The sequence below is a fragment of the Lolium perenne genome, chromosome 6, assembly GCF_019359855.2.
Source record: "Lolium perenne isolate Kyuss_39 chromosome 6, Kyuss_2.0, whole genome shotgun sequence".
Taxonomy (NCBI): Eukaryota; Viridiplantae; Streptophyta; class Magnoliopsida; order Poales; family Poaceae; genus Lolium; species Lolium perenne.
In genome coordinates this window covers 194,013,308-194,032,391 of record NC_067249.2, presented here as the reverse complement: position 1 = coordinate 194,032,391, position 19,084 = coordinate 194,013,308, and positions in this window count along the sequence as shown.

Here is a 19,084-nt window from a genome sequence, read left to right as displayed (position 1 = left end):
GACAATCAGATGCCACAATTAGAAACCGATGACCCTGAGTGTGCGCAAAAGAGACAGCTCGCCTGATGGCTAGCGCCTCCGCTAGCTCTGGTGTCGTGACCTCTGGGAGATGATCACTAAAGCCTGCCAAACATTCTCCTTGATGGTCCAGGATCACAGCACCAATACCCATACGTCGTGATGATGCAAAAATAGTTGGGAGTTTAACATGTATCATCCTTTTGATTGATTATATGGAGGACAGCTTCATATTTCTTTTTTAATTTATCTGCTCTTTCTTTAGTGTACGACTAAAAAAATCACCCGACATGGGACTCTAGCTTTGATTATGTTTCAACTTAGGATCTCCGTGGATTACAAGATTTTCGTTGAGGATTCATGCCTAATCTCAGGAAAATATTCCATGTTGTCTTGAAGCAAGATAGTGAAGACCAGACTCAAAATTCAGAGTAGAAGCGCATATGTAAGAGTGGTGCTGTTTGGCTTTAGTTCCTGATTCTTCTCATTTGCTGGACGATTCTGATTGAGTCTGTATATTTCTTTACCTTGAAGGGATACCTGGAAGTATGCACTGTGATAAGTAGAGCTATTTATATATCTACAATCTAATTGACTGGTTAGACCTTTCTTGAATTGACAGTGGACAGTCATCAGCCTTCATATCAGATGGTGTATTGGAAATTTGTACTTTAATAAAGAAATGGAGTTAGGTGTTTCTCTGAAGTGTATCCATGAGTGATTTATTGCAAGCGTGTCTATATACTTTCTTCAGACTGCAGTTCTGATCAAGGGTTTGGATGGTCCTTCTATTGAACATTAAGAGTTCTTCTATTTTAAATCAGGTCAGCATTTGTCTTGAATGAAAGTTCTATTTTAAAACGTGAACTTTCATTCAATACAAAGGATGACCTGTTTTATCAGGCCATACAAAACTGTTTTCATAAACACCTCCTTGAGAAAGTTAATTAATGGAGCGATTCTTTTCAGTGCTATGAGCATTTTCTGATGCTACAGAAAAGTTATTTCCTTAAACAAAATAACCTACCAGATCAAAAGATGGCACTTCTGATGCACTGTGATTATTATTCCCTTGATCGATGGTCTCATCGCATTCTTTATAGCTTGCAATACATTGTAATGCAACCTTGGACTGAAGCTTTCTTCAGAGAACAATTTTTGTGACATACTGCAAGGAAGAATAATGCAGTCTTGGCTTTTATATGCATGTAATATTTGTTCTAACAGGGGTGCAATCTTGGCTACCCGCAGGATTCCTTGGACACTGGACATGAATGGGGTACCAAGCCCTATGTCAGCCAATTATATGGTAATGTATTGGTCCAAATAAACCAAGTACAACCCAGGTTTGGTTAAAAGGATATAAATTGGCTGAACCTATGAAACAAAATATAGGCGTACTAGGGATAAGGTAATTATTTGGATTCTTACTTTCTTATGTTGCTTACCATCCTATATTTTATTTTTTGGTAATTGTGCAATACTGATATTTCCTATCCACACCTCGCCTATCTGCAAACAACTGCTTGCATCGTCTTGTGGAAATTTATTAATTGTGCAATAGGGATATTTGTTCAGAAGCTTTTAAGCACCGCTCTAGCAGAATTGTCCTCATTTTGCTTACTGTTGTCTCTAAATATTTGTTTCCCTTCCATAAGGATTGGAATTTGTTTCTCTCAAATTAGCCATGCTTGATAGTGTGTGTACTCAGCTGTAAAGGAAGATGAAGTGACCATGATATCTGCCGCTGAATTCAAGTATATACATTGATTCTTCATCTATTTTCCTTCACTGTTTGTTCTCAGCTAGACAAAATGATGCAAAGGAATTTTATGGAGTTGAACATACAATATGACGTCTCAGTTATTTTTTCCTTTTGTTATGCAAATTTGTTAGGAGCAGACTCATTATAGCACCGGTGGGGGAAATGTTGTTGCCGCCAAGTGGGGCAGCGCGGGTGCTGACTCGGGTTGCGGCCGCCAAACCCCTGTTACGTTGGGCACCATCGCATCCGACGAGTCTTCGTCGCTTTGGGACAATGCCGCCGTCTCCTTCCAGGTGTGATGGAATGGGTATGATGAGACCGATAAGATGGCCCAGAATTTTCAGCTAATAATCCTGCAATGGTTAAGTGACTAATTTGAAGTATCATCTCTGATTTGCATCATCCGTTTAACTGTCCTACGGTGCACGAGCACGATGCAAGTTTCCAGCCGTTGACATGAGATACCTTATGGCCTGATACAGTCATGATATTTACTATGCAGCCATACACTAAGCATTTCTTATGCACACATAGTTGTTTAAACGTGGACATGACAAAGAGCACTTCTTATGCACACATAGTTGTTTAACTGAACTGCACAATTACCACGATCCGGCGCGGCGTGCCGCCGCGCCCTTCTTTGCTAGTCATTCTTAACACTTCTGTACATTTCACAAAGCTACTGAAAGTCAATGGAATCGAAAAATCCATCGAGCATATCAAAACAGGCAATGCGAAATAAAAGGCAGAATCTGTCAAAACAGAACAGTTCGTAAAGACGAATTTTATTGAGGCACTAGACTTGCTCAAATGAAAATGCTCAAATTGAATGAAAGTTGCGTACATATCTGAGGATCACTCACGTAAATTGGCATAATTTTCTGAGTTACGTACAGAGAATTTTGCCCAGATTCGTGACAGCAAAGAAATCTGTTTCTGCGCAGTAATCCAAATCTAGTATGAACTTTACTATCAACGACTTTACTTGGCACAACAAAACACAAAACTAAGATAAGGAGAGGTTGCTACAGTAGTAAACAACTTCCAAGACACAAAATAAAAACAAAGGTACTGTAGTAAAAACATGGGTTGTCTCCCATAAGCGCTTTTCTTTAACGCCTTTCAGCTAGGCGCAGAAAGTGTGTATCAAGTATTATCAAGAGACGAAGTGTCAACATCATAATTTGTTCTAATAATAGAATCATAAGGTAACTTCATTCTCTTTCTAGGGAAGTGTTCCATACTTTTCTTGAGAGGAAATTGATATTTAATATTACCTTCCTTCATATCAATGATAGCACCAACAGTTCGAAGAAAAGGTTTTCCCAATATAATGGGGCAAGATGCATTGCATTCAATATACAAGACAACAAAATCAACGGGGAAAAGGTTATTGTTAACAGTAATGCGAACATTATCAACTCTCCCCAAAGGTTTCTTTGTAGAATGATCAGCAAGATTAACATCCAGATAACAATTTTTCAATGGTGGCAAGTCAAGCATATTATAGATTTTCTTAGGCATAACAGAAATACTTGCACCAAGATCACATAAAGCATTACAATCAAAGTCATTGACCTTCATCTTAATGATGGGCTCCCAACCATCCTCTAGCTTCCTAGGAATAGAAGCTTCGCGTTCTAATTTCTCTTCTCTAGCTTTTATGAGAGCATTTGTAATATGTTTCGTGAAAGCCAAATTTATAGCACTAGCATTAGGACTTTTAGCAAGTTTTTGTAAAAACTTTATAACTTCAGAGATGTGGCAATCATCAAAATTCAAACCATTATAATCTAAAGCAATGGGATCATCATCCCCAATGTTGGAAAAAATTTCAGCAGTTTTATCACAGGCAGTTTCAGCAGTTTTAGCAGTTTCAGGCAGTTTTTCGCGCTTTGCATTAGAAGTGGAAACATTGCTAACACCAATTCTTTTATTAGTAATAGTAGGAGGTGCAGCAACTTGTGTAGCATTAGCATTGCTAGTGGTGGTAATAGTCCAAACTTTAGCTATATTATCTTCTTTTTCATTTTCTTCTCTTTCCCACCTAGCACGCAATTCGGCCATCAATCTTATATTCTCATTAATTCTAACTTGGATGGCATTTGCTGTAGTAACAATTTTATTATTAAGATTTTTCATTAGGCATAACTTTCGATTTCAAAAGATCAACATCTGCAGCAAGACTATCGACTTTAGAAGCAAGTATATCAATTTTCCCAAGCTTTTCTTCAACAGATTTGTTAAAAGCAGTTTGTGTACTAATAAATTCTTTAAGCATAGCTTCAAGTCCAGGGGGTGTGTTCCTATTATTGTTGTAATAATTCCCATAAGAATTACCATAGCCGTTGCCATTATTATAAGGATATGGCCTATAGTTGTTACTAGAATTGTTCCGGTAAGCATTGTTGTTGAAATTATTATTTAATGAAGTTGACATCAACATGTTCTTCTTGAGCAACCAATGAAGCTAACGGAACATTATTATGATCAATATTTGTCCTATCATTCACAAGCATAGACATAATAGCATCAATCTTATCATTCAAGGAAGAGGTTTCTTCGACAGAATTTACCTTCTTACCTTGTGGAGCTCTTTCCGTGTGCCATTCAGAGTAATTAATCATCATATTATCAAGAAGCTTTGTTACCTCGCCAAGAGTGATGGACATAAAGGTACCTCCAGCAGCTGAATCCAATAGGTTCCGCGAAGAAAAATTCAGTCCTGCATAAAAGGTTTGGATGATCATCCAAGTAGTCAGTCCATGGGTTGGGCAATTTTTAACCAAAGATTTCATTCTTTCCCATGCTTGGGCAACATGCTCATTATCCAATTGTTTAAAATTCATTATGCTACTCCTCAAAGATATAATTTTAGCAGGGGGATAATATCTACCAATAAAAGCATCCTTGCATTTAGTCCATGAATCAATACCATTCTTAGGCAGAGAGAGCAACCAATCTTTAGCTCTTCCTCTTAATGAGAAAGGGAACAATTTTAATTTTATAATGTCACCATCTACATCTTTATACTTTTGCATTTCACATAGTTCAACAAAATTATTGAGATGGGCAGCAGCATCATCAGAACTAACACCAGAAAATTGCTCTCGCATAACAAGATTTAGTAAAGCAGGTTTAATTTCAAAGAATTCTGCTGTAGTAGCAGGTGGAGCAATAGGTGTGCATAAGAAATCATTATTATTTGTGGTTGTGAAGTCACACAACTTAGTATTTTCAGGAGTACCCATTTTAGCAGTAGTAAATAAAGCAAACTAGATAAAGTAAATGCAAGTAACTAATTTTTTTGTGTTTTTAATATGGCAAACAAGATAGCAAATAAAGTAAAACTAGCAACTAATTTTTTTTGTATTTTGATTTAGTGCAGCAAACAAAGTAGTAAATAAAATAAAGCAAGACAAAAACAAATTAAGTAAAGAGATTGCGATGTGGAGACTCCCCTTGCAGCGTGTCTTGATCTCCCCGGCAACGGCGCCAGAAATTTGCTTTATGCGCGTGGTTGACGTATTGTCTTTCCGTTCGACACGCGTCCGTTGGGAACCCCAAGAGGAAGGTGTGATGCGCACAGCGGCAAGTTTTCCTCAGTAAGAAACCAAGGTTTATCGAACCAGTAGGAGTCAAGAAGCACGTGAAGGTTGATGGCGGCGAGATGTAGTGCGGCGCAACACCAGAGATTCCGGCGCCAACGTGGAACCTGCACAACACAAACCAAGTACTTTGCCCCAACGAAACAGTGAGGTTGTCAATCTCACTGGCTTGCTGTAACAAAGGATTAGATGTATAGTGTGGAAGATGATTGTTTGCAGAAAACAGTAGAACAAGTATTGTAGATTGTATTTCAGTATAGAGAATTGGACCGGGGTCCACAGTTCACTAGAGGTGTCTCTCCCATAAGATAAATAGCATGCTGGGTGAACAAATTACAGTTGGGCAATTGACAAATAGAGAGGGCATGACCATGCACATACATATTATGATGAGTATTGTGAGATTTAATTGGGCATTACGACAAAGTACATAGACCGCTATCCAGCATGCATCTATGCCTAAAAAGTCCACCTTCAGGTTATCATCCGAACCCCTTCCAGTATTAAGTTGCTAACAACAGACAATTGCATTAAGTATTGCGCGTAATGTAATCAATAACTACATCCTCGGACATAGCATCAATGTTTTATCCCTAGTGGCAACATCACATCCATAACCTTAGAGGTTTCTCACACTCCCCTGCATTCACGGAGACATGAACCCACTATCAAGCATAAATACCCCCTCTTGGAGTTACTAGCAAAAACTTGGCCAGAGCCTCTACTAATAACGGAGAGCATGCAAGATCATAAACAACACATAGACATAAATTGATAATCAACATAACATAGTATTCTCTATTCATCGGATCCCAACAAACACAACATATAGCATTACAGATAGATGATCTTGATCATGTTAGGTAGCTCACAAGATCTGACAATGAAGCATAATGAGGAGAAGACAACCATCTAGCTACTGCTATGGACCCATAGTCCAGGGGTGAACTACTCACACATCACTCCGGAGGCGACCATGGCGGCGTAGAGTCCTCCGGGAGATGATTCCCCTCTCCGGCAGGGTGCCGGAGGCGATCTCCTGAATCCCCCGAGATGGGATTGGCGGCGGCGGCGTCTCTGGAAGGTTTTCCGTATCGTGGCTCTCGGTACTGGGGGTTTCACGACGAAGGCTATTTGTAGGCGGAAGGGCAGGTCAAGGGGCGTCACGAGGGGCCCAGGAGACAGGCCGGCGCGGCCAAGGGCTGTGCCGCGCCGCCCTACCTCCTGGCTGCCTCGTGGCCCCACTTCGTTGACTCTTCGGTCTTCTGGAAGCTTCGTGTGAAAATAGGCCCCTGGGCGTTGATTTCGTCCAATTCCGAGAATATTTCCTTACTAGGATTTCTGAAACCAAAAACAGTAGAAAACAACAACTGGCTCTTCGGCATCTTGTTAATAGGTTAGTGCCGGAAAATGCATAAATATGATGTAAAGTATGCATAAAACATGTAGATATCATCAATAATGTGGCATGGAACATAAGAAATTATCGATACGTCGGAGACGTATCAACGAGTCATATGGATGATACGATCAACATGTTGATGTTCACCATTGAAGCTACATCATCTCACGTGATGATCGGTTTTGGTGTAGTTGATTTGGATCGTGTACCACTTAACAACTATGAGGGATGTTGTATTAAGTGGGAGTTCATTAGTAATTAGATTAAAACATGAACTAATTATCATGAACATAGTCTGAGTAGTATTTTGAATTAATTTTGTAGTATTGGCATCCGTTTTCTACCATGCGCTAGTCTTATAATTGAGATAGAAATACTGTTAATATCTGATAAGAAACTTTACGGACTGGTACCGTATTGTTAAAGAATCAAGAAATGATTAAGTCCTATTGCAAACTTTTAGTAAACCTCACATTGTTGATTCAAAGAGCTATGGTTTCAATTAGTACCTAAAGTTATCTTGTCTCCGTGAAACTTGAAGTTCAAATCTGTTTGAAAAGTAAGGAGCTGAAAATTTAGTTTTTAGAAATAATCAAAGTATGAGATATATGTGATATCTAAGACCTTATTGCAAGATGATAGAATATAATTTGGTGAGACTACATAAACTCATAAGTTTTATGGGAATGTATGAAGGTTGAAGACGCCAGGCGTCCCAATCCTCCAACTATTGGGGCACTAACGATATTCGCAATTCCATGAAGTGATCGTCCTTAGTATGCACCATTGCTAAGACTCGTCGTTTCGAAGCATCACGTGATAATCTGGTGTTATAGATTCTACGTGTGCATACAATGGGTGCAAGCCAGATTTGCACATGCGAATACTAAGGTTATACTTTACGAGCCTAGCATGCACAAACATGGTCTCGAAAAGTCGTCATGATATGATGGATAAAATTATGAGTGAAATTGTTCATCATATTAAAAGGTTACTAATAGTGAAATCCGGAAAACTTGTCATATGATGATCAACTTCAAAGTAAGAACCTCAAGGTTATTGGTATTTGACCAACAAACCTAGAAGTTATTGACGTTGAAGTGTTTTTTTTCAGAATAATGAGGAAAGCTAAAAGAGAAACTACAAAAGAATATTGGCAGAAAAAAGTAAAGACTAGAAAGTCTAGCTCAGGTGTATATAAATGATATACATGTTATGGAGGTATTCCTCGTTTGGTCACACAATGAAATTCTTGGGTATTTGTACCATATTGGTTGGTATGAAGTGTCATACAAAACAACGCAATACAAGAATACAATGGCCTAAGTGACTGACAAGGAATATGATAGGAATGCACGTCTGGAACAAAAATAAAGTGTTATTATGTTCATCGTTGGCATTCTATCTAGCCCTTAGAATTTATAATAAAGAACTTAATAATTGTTATTTTTCTCTGGTCAAATGAAAACAATGAGTTGTTCAAATTATGACATTACTCCATGTACGATGGATAAGTTATTATAAATCTTGATGGTGAAACACACACACATAATACTGACGCTAAAATGCCATAAGGCAAATGATTTGAATTCCACTTATTTGTGGAACCGCCATTTAGGTCATGTTGGAAAGGAACGCATGAAGAAACTCCATGCAAATGGATTATTGGAGTCATTTGATTTTTGAATCATTTGGCGCTTGCAAATCTTTTCTAAAAGAGAATGACTAAAATACCGTTCATAGGCCAAGAGTTGAACGGGCAACTAACTTAGTGAAAACATACATGATGATGTATGTGGTTCACTGGACATAGTTGTGTGCGGGAGATTCTTCTACTTCATGAAAACTTCAAACAATGAATTGAGTATATATATGTGGATATATTCGATAAGGAAAAAGTTTGAAACATTTGAATAGATTCAAATAAATTTCAGAATGAAGTGGAAATCATCGTAATAGAAAAATCAAATATCTATGATTGGATCATGGTGGAAATATTTGAATTACGAGTTTTAGCGAACCTCTAAGAGAGTTATGAAATTGTTCTACAACTCACATTTTTTGGAGTATCATAGTGATGATGGAGTATCCGAGAGATGTATCCAAACCTTGTTGGATCAATGATGAGATAAAATATTGATGCCATTATATTTTTGATGATTATGCTTTAGAGACTACCGCTTTTACACTAAATAGAGCATCATCATGATCCGTTGAAATGACATCATACGAGTTATGGCATGGGTATGAACCCTAATAGTCTTTTCTTAAATTTTGGTATGCATAGCATAAGTAAATAAGTTTACAACCAAAATCAGATGAATGTCTTTGTTGGTTATCCCAGAGATTTGATTGGGAATTCTTCCCACGAGACAAAGACAAAAGTGTTTGTCATTGTTTCTTATTTCCGATAAATTGTTTCTAGCGAAGTATTTGAGTGGGAGGACAATAGAACTTGATAAAGTTTATGAACCTGAGCATAATGATCAGAGTAGCGCAGCATCGGAAATTGGTTCCGGAAGCGGTCACGACGATCATGGCTCCCATGACTACAAAGTGTTTTAGCCATGGAGATCGAAGTACATATTGAACCTTGTAGGTATGGTTTACTTTATGATCAAATAAATGATTTGTGGACAAAGGATTGATTTTGAACAATGATAAACCAACTACAAACAAAGAAGTTATGATGGGCCCTGACTCCGTTAAAATGGCTATACGCCATGAAATCCAAGATAGATAAATATTTTTTAAAGTAAATGGATCTATAAAAATTGATGGACTTGGATGAAATGTCCTTGAAGAAGCTTGACTTGTTGAAAAGTTGTTTACGACAAAGTTCAAAGAGTTGACTACGATAAGATTAGATCTTCCATAGCAATGCTTATAGTCTATGTGGATTATTCTAGTAATCACTACATATTTCTTTTATGAGATATGTTAGTAGGATGGCAAAATACATTACTTATCAGAAGTGTGTATTAAAGGTGTATACAAGATACAACCAAGAGTTTTGCTGGTCCGTGGAATACTAGATAGGTATACAAACTTCAATTGGATGAAGTGAGTATCACGGAGTTGGAATCTTCACCAGATAAAATAGTCAAAGAATTTTTGATTTCATCAGAGACGATAAAGAGGCTTGCATTTGCAAAAAATTAAGTGGGAGCGCTGAGACATATTTATAATACTTTATGTAGATGACATATAGTTGGTTATAAATGATGTAATTATATACTTGATTAAAAAGTTTCATTGAGAATTAACTTTAATGAAAGGATATGGACTGAAACATATTTAGTGTCAAGATCTATGAAGATAGATTAAAACACATAAATAAGTTTAAGTCAAAGTACATAGAATGGATATTGAAGTAGTTCAATATAGAAATATTAAGAAAATGTTCTTATCATATGAAGTTTTAACAAGACTTGAGTGTATCTTACACTCAATGAGTAAAAACACATGAGTGATTATAGATCACGAATAATATGTACACAATCAGATGTCCTGTGCTCTTAAAAATGTTATGAGCATGTACCAGAATGATTCATGTGATGATCATTGAAAAACAGTAAAGAATATTCTTGAGTACTTAAGAAGAACCAAGGATATATATATATATAGTTTTGTATGGAGAAATGACAAACAAATCGCTGTCAGGTGTTGCACCGATATTTGTTTTGTCACATATGAAAATAAAATTTTAATCTCAAATTAGACTAAGTGTTGTTTAAAAGGTAGCACAATGAGCTAGAAGTTGTCTATGCTAGATTTAGAAGAGTTCTAAATATTGTAACGGATTCTACAAAAGAAGGCAGAGTATGTCATTGTTTTGACAATGACAGAGGATGTTAAGTTAAGAGGTTCTTTGAGAATTTATTGTAGTTCCGACAGAGTCAGAACTTTGAAGCTATATTGTGTGTGACAATATTAGTGACATATTTCAGACCGCGGAATTAAGGTTCCACCAGAAGACCAAACATATTTAATGCCGACTCATTTGGAAATGAGTGATGCGTTGAGACGCAAATGAATTACAAAATACATATGTTTCTGAGCGTATCAGATCCGTTGACTAAAACCTCTCCCGTGAGCAAAACATGATAAAGCACCGGAAGGCCAAGGTGTTATATCTTTACAAATGCAAACTAGATTATTGACTCTAGTGCAAGTGGGAGACTGTTGGAGATATGCCCAAGAGGCAATAATAAAATGGTTATTATAATATATCTTTGTGTTTATGATAATGTTTACATACCATGCTATAATTGTATTAACCGAAACATTGATACATATGTGTTATGTAAACAACAAAGAGTCCCTAGTAAGCCTCTTGTATAACTAGCTTGTTGATTAATAGATGATCATGGTTTCGTGATCATGAACATTGGATGTTATTAATAACAAGGTTATGTCATTATATGAATGATGTAATGGACACACCCAATTAAGCGTAGCATAAGATCACGTCATTAAGTTATTTGCTATAAGCTTTCGATACCTAGTTACCTAGTCCTTTCGACCATGAGATCATGTAAATCACTTATATCGGAAAGGTACTTTGATTACATCAAATGCCACTGCGTAAATGGGTGGTTATAAAGGTGGGATTAAGTATCCGGAAAGTATGAGTTGAGGCATATGGATCAACAGTGGGATTTGTCCATCCCGACGACGGATAGATATACTCTGGGCCCTCTCGGTGGAATGTCGTCTAATGTCTTGAAAGCATATGAATAAGTTCATAAGAGACCACATACCACGGTACGAGTAAAGAGTACTTGTCAGGAGACGAGGTTGAACAAGGTATAGAGTGATACCGATGATCAAACCTCAGACAAGTAAAATATCGCGTGACAAAGGGAATTGGTATCGTGTGTGAATGGTTGATTCGATCACTAAGTCATCGTTGAATATGTGGGAGCCATTATGGATCTCCAGATCCCGCTATTGGTTATTGGTCGGAGAGAGTTCTCACCCATGTTCACATAGTTCACGAACCGTAGGGTGACACACTTAAGGTTTGATGTCGTTTAAGTAGATATGGAATATGGAATGGAGTTCGAAGTTTTGTTCGGAGTCTCGGATGGGATCCAGGACATCACGAGGAGTTCCGGAATGGTCTGGAGAATAAGATTCATATATAGGAAGTCAGTTTCTAGGTTTGAAAATGATCCGGTATTTTTCTCTGGAAGGTTCTAGAAGGTTCTAGAAGAATCCGGAAGAAATCAGCATGGAAGGTGGAGTCCCAGAGGGACTCCACCCACCTTGGCCGGCCAGCCTAAGGGAGTAGGAGTCCCAAGTGGACTCCTCCCCATGGTGGCCGGCCACCCCACCAAGGAAAGGGGGGAGTCCCACTCCCCCTAGGTTTGGTCATATGGAAGGTTTATGTTGGGGTCTTATTCGGAGACTTTTGACCTAATCCTTGGAGCTTCCACCTATATAAAGAGAGGAGGGGAGGGGTTGTCCGGCCACTCAAGCCTCCAACCTTGGCTGCCCCCTTCATGGCCGGCGCCCAAGGCACCCCTCTCCCCAAACCCTAGCACCCCTCCTCCACATACAACTCCCGCATACGCTTAGGCGAAGCCCTGTCGGAGTTCTCCATCGACACCGCCACCACGCCGTCGTGTTGCCGAGATTCCGAGGAGGATCTACTACTTCCGCTGCCCGCTGGAACAGGGAGAAGGACGTCGTCATCAACACCGAACGTGTGACCGAGTACGGAGGTGCTGCCCGATTGTGGCACCGTGATTAAGATCTTCTACGCGCTTTTGCAAGCGGCAAGTGATCGTCTACCGCAGCAACAAGAGCCTCATCTTGTAGGCTTTGGAAATCTTCAAGGGTGAGTCTCGATCATCTCCTCGTTGCTCCCGTCTTCTAGATTGCATCTTGGCTTGGATTGCGTTCTCGCGGTAGGAAAATTTTTGTTTTCTATGCAACGAATCCCTACACTAGGAACTTAGCAAAAGGTCCTGGAATTTGCCCATAAGGAGCGTGCCTACCGTAATACTCTCCCCCACGATCAGATCGTACAACTTTAATTTTTGCATTCAGTTGGTTCTCAACTTCGGCTTTGAACACTTTAAATTTCTCCAAAGCTTCCGATCGATCACGTATAGGGTAAATGTACCCATAACGGGAAAAGTCGTTTGTGAAGGTGATGAATGAATCAAAACCATCTATAGACTTAACATTAAGAGGTCCGCATATGTCAGTATGTATGAGTTCGAGGACACTCGTGGCTCTTACCGCTCCTTTCTTAATTGTTTTTGCATATTTACCTTTGATGCAATCAACACATTTGTCCGCATCAGAGAAGTCTAATGGGAGGAGTACATCATTTTTAATAAGTCTTTCCATTCTCCCCCTCGAAATGTGGCCCCAACGACAGTGCCACAATTTCGAAGAAGTACTAGTACCCTTCCATTTCTTCTCAACATTCTCAACATTACTCACATGCAAAACATAATCATTCATAGATAACATATATAGTTTGCCTCATCTAACACCGAGGCCAACATCATTATTACAATAGTTTAAAACAAATTGTTTGTTACCAAACTTGCACTCAAACATGTTATCATCGAGACAAGAAAGTGAAATTAAATTCCTACTTAAAGTAGGTACATAAAGAACATTATTTAAATGAAGGTGAAAGCCGGTGTGGAGCTCCAAGGTGAGTGACCCAACAGCTTCAACATCAACTTCAACTCCATTTGCAACTCTAAGTCGTCTTGCCCCGCTTGTTATGGTTTGGATCATATTTAATCCCTGCATAGAATTAGCAACGTGAGCAGTTGCACCTGAATCAATCCACCATGATGTACAAGAGAAATCAGTATATAACATTTCATCAACAAAAGTGATTTCATCTGTACCTTTCTTCATCATCCACTTGAGGTATTCATGACAGTCCTTCCTGTAATGGCCTTCCTTCTTACAGTGGAAACACACATTATCAGTAGGCGCTGAAAACTGTCCATTATCCTTTTCCTTTGCTTTAAACTTTGGCATTTCCTTCTTGAAGGTTTTCTTTGGCGACTTTGAAGGGCCTGGCCCGTCATGCTTTCTCTTTGAGGAGACAACATGAAAAGCCTGATCCTTGTTCTGCCTTATCATTCGTTCTTCTTCTTGGACAATCCGAGGGGATATCTCAGCAAGTGTCCACTTCTCCTTCATGGAATTGTAGTTGATCTTGAACTGATCGAACTCTTCAGGGAGGGACTCCAAGATCATGATGATAAGGAGGTTGTCACTGAGCTCACACTTTAGGTGCTTCAGTTTATTTGAAGCATTTATCATTCTCAGTATGTGTCCCCTAACATCACCATCATTTTTATACTTGCCAAGTAGCTTGTGAAAAAGCTCATGAGCATAAACCTTTTCAGAGCCTTTGAATTGCTCTTCCAAGGCTTCAATAAATTCCTTAACAGTATCTTTCTTGGGGAGAGCCCCAATAATCTCAGGTGAAATGGAAGAATTCATCACGAGCATTGCAACGAGATTGGATTTGTCCCACTTCTCCATCTTGGAGTCATAAGTTTTCTTTAGTTCATCATACCCCGTAGCACCAGCAACTGGCGCCACGGGCTTATCCTCCCTTAAGGCATAATCAAACTCGTTGAAAGCCAAACATAGCTCAATTGAGTTCTTCCAACGAGGAAAGTTGCTGCCGGTCAACTGCTCGACAGCATCATAACGCATCGCAGCGGAAGCTGAAAATTGACATGGACATTCATAAGTAAAATTGCATGAATATAAAATAAACATGCCATAAATTTCTTATTCTATGTCAAATACCGTTGGGCAGAAATGACACGAATTAGAACAACATTAGGGTGTTGACATGCAGAAATAATACAACGTTGGTCAGAATTATTTTTGCAGTCATGGCATTCTCATAATTAAACATCAACATTAAGCATTTAAGGAACAACATATTTGATGTTTAAATTTGATTAGTCAACATTAAACATATTAAATATTCTAGACAAGAAAATCTCGTTGGTTCATTTCTTTCCAGAACAATAACATGTTACTGACCATATTTTATAGGCAATGATTTTTCTGTATATAATAGTGCAATAAACATAAGGAAAATCATTTAGAATGCACAAAAAACACAGAAAACAACAGGGAAAATCGGCAGCCCAGAAAACTTACTGGACTACCGACAACCTGGGCCGAAGCCCATCCTCAGATTTAGCCCAAAAGCCCCCCTCCCCCGCCCGGCTGCTGCTCTGCCTTAATCTGGACCGTCCAGGGGATCGGACGGCCGAGATCATCCAGGGCCGGAACAAAACCGGTGGCTCATGGAAACCCTAACCCTAAAACCATTCCCCACCCGAAAATCCCGCGACGGAGACCACGGCGGCACGGTGGCTGTGCTCCGGCGGCGGGAGGCGCGCGTGGCGCGGGCAACCACGGCCGGCAGCAGCGGCGCGCGGGCGACCACGGCCGGCAGCACGCGGCGCGGGGCGACCACGGCCGGCGGCGCGCGGGGTAACCACGGCGGCACGGTGGCTGCGCTCGACGGAGCAGCATGCGAGGACCGAGTCCCACGTGCTCCTCCGCCGAGCGTGGCTACTGGTGCCGGTGTCCTCGTACTGGTGGGGTGCGCCGGCATTCGGCGGCCATTCGTCAACGACGGCGGCCAGCGACCGCGCGTCCATTCCGCGCCTTGCGGCGCGTCCATCCGCTCGCTCCTCCGTCAGGAGGGAACGGCGGCGTGGGATCCTTGCCCTCGCCGGAGCTATCGCTGCTCCGGCGGGTCCCGAAGGGAGAGACAACGACTCGGCGGCGTCAGGCATCCTCAAAAACGTACCAAATTGCATATTTAGGGTTCATCCGTAATTGGGGAATTAGGGTTAGGGTGTATACATCATCTAATCATGCAACATAAAACAATAATTCAGGCTAATCTGAGGCTTAATCATGATTTCGAAACTAAAATAGGATCATCAGATTGCTTGCATACCAAATCTGAGAGCCTAGCATGCATAACAGGGGCTAAACATCAACATAATCAGCCTAAAAAAACATGATCTTTATACAAAATTGTGATCTCAGATCACTACTAGGGTTCTAGTGCTAGCAGTACTAGGTCTCTGATACCATTGTTAGGTCTAAAACCTCATAAGTAGCACAAGATCGTGAAAGGCAGCCATCTAGAACACCTAGTGAACATGAACATAGACGGTTTAGGGATGCATTACGGGGCATTGACGATCCCATCGACGCCTGCGTGAGGCAGGCTTGGTGTGGCGGTGTTGATGACGAACTTGTGGTTGATGACGATCTGGAGATCCTCCTGATCCCCTCGGGCCGCCACCTGCACTGCCCTGGAACATCACGGTGAGGTTCCAGCCTTCCCGTTGCTTATGCGCGGACTGCGATCGGTGCAGAGCCTTAGGAATATTGGGGAGCAGTGAGACTAGGCGACTAACAGATGAGATCGCTAGCCACCGGGGCTCCCCCTTTTATGTGCGCATGCAACAGGGGGCCACGAACCATTAGTTGGTTAGCGCCGATCAGGGCGTTTAGAGATAAGTCACGTACAGAAAAGGTCGTCCTGGACGTTGGTCCTGTGGGCCCCCTTTTCTTCTTAACGTTAAGTGTTTCTGAAAAGCTCTTTTATCTGTTAACTGAAACCTGAAAGATCAATCCAACAGGGTGTACATCTGTATTTTTGCCAAAATTTTCAGTGTATACGTTTATACATGTACGTGGACAAACCTGGTAAATTATACCAGTTAGCTGCAATATATTTTCGAATTGGTTATTTCTTTCGTCCAAAATGACAACCCACTTTATCTCCCAATACCTATATACTAATCCGTTGCCTGCTGGCCAGGTAACGCCCAAAAAGGCATTTCAACCGCTCGGCTTCAATTTGCAATTCCCCAATCGATCGGGATTGTTCTCCACAGAGAGCTCACATAGGAAGTTAGGTTGCGCCGCTATTTAGAGACAGCCGACAGGAGTGCGGGAGAACATCTGTGGCTTGATGCCAACGCGTGGCGCGTCGCTGTTGTGAAGTTGCCGGCTTCTCGCCTCGACCTGGATTTGTACAAAAAAAAATTGTGTTGTATTTAATATTATTGTTAACGTGAGATTTTTTGTTTGGAGCTCTGTACACCCAACTTGTAGATTCTGGCTCCGCCCATGCTTACACATCGCAACAAATTGGGATACTTGCATCCTCTTTATTGCTTAACTGACTCTGATCCTCTTTATTGCTTAACAGAAATCAACTCATTTTTAGTTGACCATTAAAAATGCACTTTGAACATTCTTTTGTTGCAAAGTTATGATGTGATGCATATGCAAGCAAGATACAAATTGATTCAAGATGGGCAACGAGAGCGAAAGTTTCACCGTAGTCGATACCCTCAAATTCTGAGAAGCATTGAGCCACCCAACACGCCTTGTTGCGGATGACTATCCTATTGGTATTTTCTTGTTCCCGAAGATCCACTTAGTGCCGGTATCTTACGACAATCTTTGGGTCTCCCATTAATATCCAAACCTTGTTGCACTTGAAGTTATTGAATTCTTCATGCATGGTTTCCATCCAATTCGGATCATCAAGCGTTCCATAGACCTTTTATGCTTCTATCACGGAGAGGTAAGCATGATGATAGAGAACCAACCTGAGGTTGGGTGGTTAGGAGGGTGGTTGTACCCCCAGCCCACCAGAGTTCAAACCCCAGGTTTGACATCTGTGTGTCTCATAAAGGCGGAATATTCATTCAGTGAGAGACGACGTTCCCGTCGACAGCGAGGCGCCTGTGGTGACTTCGTCAATTTCAAGATCCAATCCGCCGGCTCAGTCTTCCGGAGGTGCTCATAGGGTAGAGGTGTGCGTGCGTGCGTTCATAGGGGTGAGTGTATGCACGTGTATATGAGCGTCTGCGTTTGTACTGTGTTTCTCAAAAAAAAAAAGGTAAACATGATGATCACTAAAAAAATCCAATGCCTCCGTGTAGACACATTTTCTCTCACACCCCCTAGAAAATTGTTCAAGTTATGGCTCCGAATGGAAGAGTTCTTGTGGTCTTATCTTCACGACGAGTTTGGAATTCTTCAAAAGATTCTTGTGGACGGAGAGAGTAAATGTTTATCCGTCCCGGGTTCTGTCTGTTTAATTCTATCTTCACGTTTAATAGGGCGATCTAAGTGAATGACAAAAAACTACTACAATTGTGCCAAACGTGACAAACACCTAATATTTGACGTGTTTTCCAGTGGTTCTGTTCTACATGGTTGTCAAATTTGGCACAATTGTGATAGTTTTTTGTCATTCACTCGGACGATCTTGGATGTGCAAGCAATTCATTTCAGCCTTGGCTCTGCTTCTATTTTACATGTCAGAAACTTTTCGCACATGTGAATGCTACACGGGACTGGTTGGGCAACTATATCAGTACGGCAAAATTCCGTGTATACTGAAATATTAGCGAGGATATATAGTGTCATGATGTCTTAGAATTGGGACATGCTTTGAGGTATGATGGTAGGGGCTAGGGTTCTACCGGGTCTAGGACGGAGATTGTAAGGATGGAAGTGAGGGCGGAGAGGTTGGAGAGCTCGGCGCCGGCGCGGAGGAAGGAGGCGGCGGCTAGGGTTGGTGCGGCGGAGGCGCAGGGGTCTCCCGTCTCCCTTCAGGAGACGAGACAGTAATGATACTGAATATTGTCTGATTAATCACGAAGGGGTACAAGTGTTTATATAGGAGGACGGCCTCCTCTAAACCCTAATTTACTTGGGCTAAGCCCCTAATTTACTTGGGCTAAGCCCACAACTAGCCACTAGTGCGCTTCTTGCGTGTATAGGTCAAACCGACCATAACATCTCTCCCCGCCTTCTCAAACAGCCCGTCCTCGAGCTGAACTTCTGGAAACTGCTGGCGGAGATCTTCAAGCTTCTCCCAAGTCGCCTCGTCCTCTGGCATGCCGGTCTAATGCACCAAGATGTGCCAAACACCATGGCGCTGCTGGGCCTTTAGCACGCGAGCCACACTCGCCGGGGCAGGCTCGAGGCGCCTATCCGAAGTAGGTGGAAGAGCTGGTGTTGCCGAAGGAGGGTCGCCACGGTAGGCCTTCAGAAGGCCGACGTTGAAGACGTCGTGGAGGCGCGAGCCCGCAGGCAGCTCAAGACGGTAGGCGAGCGTGCCGATGCGCTCCAGCACACGGAAGGGACCGGCGTAACGAGGTCCCAACTTGCGCCTGGAGCGCGGGTCCAAGGACTGGGTCGTCCGGTGAAGAAGGTGTAGCCAGACCCAGTCGC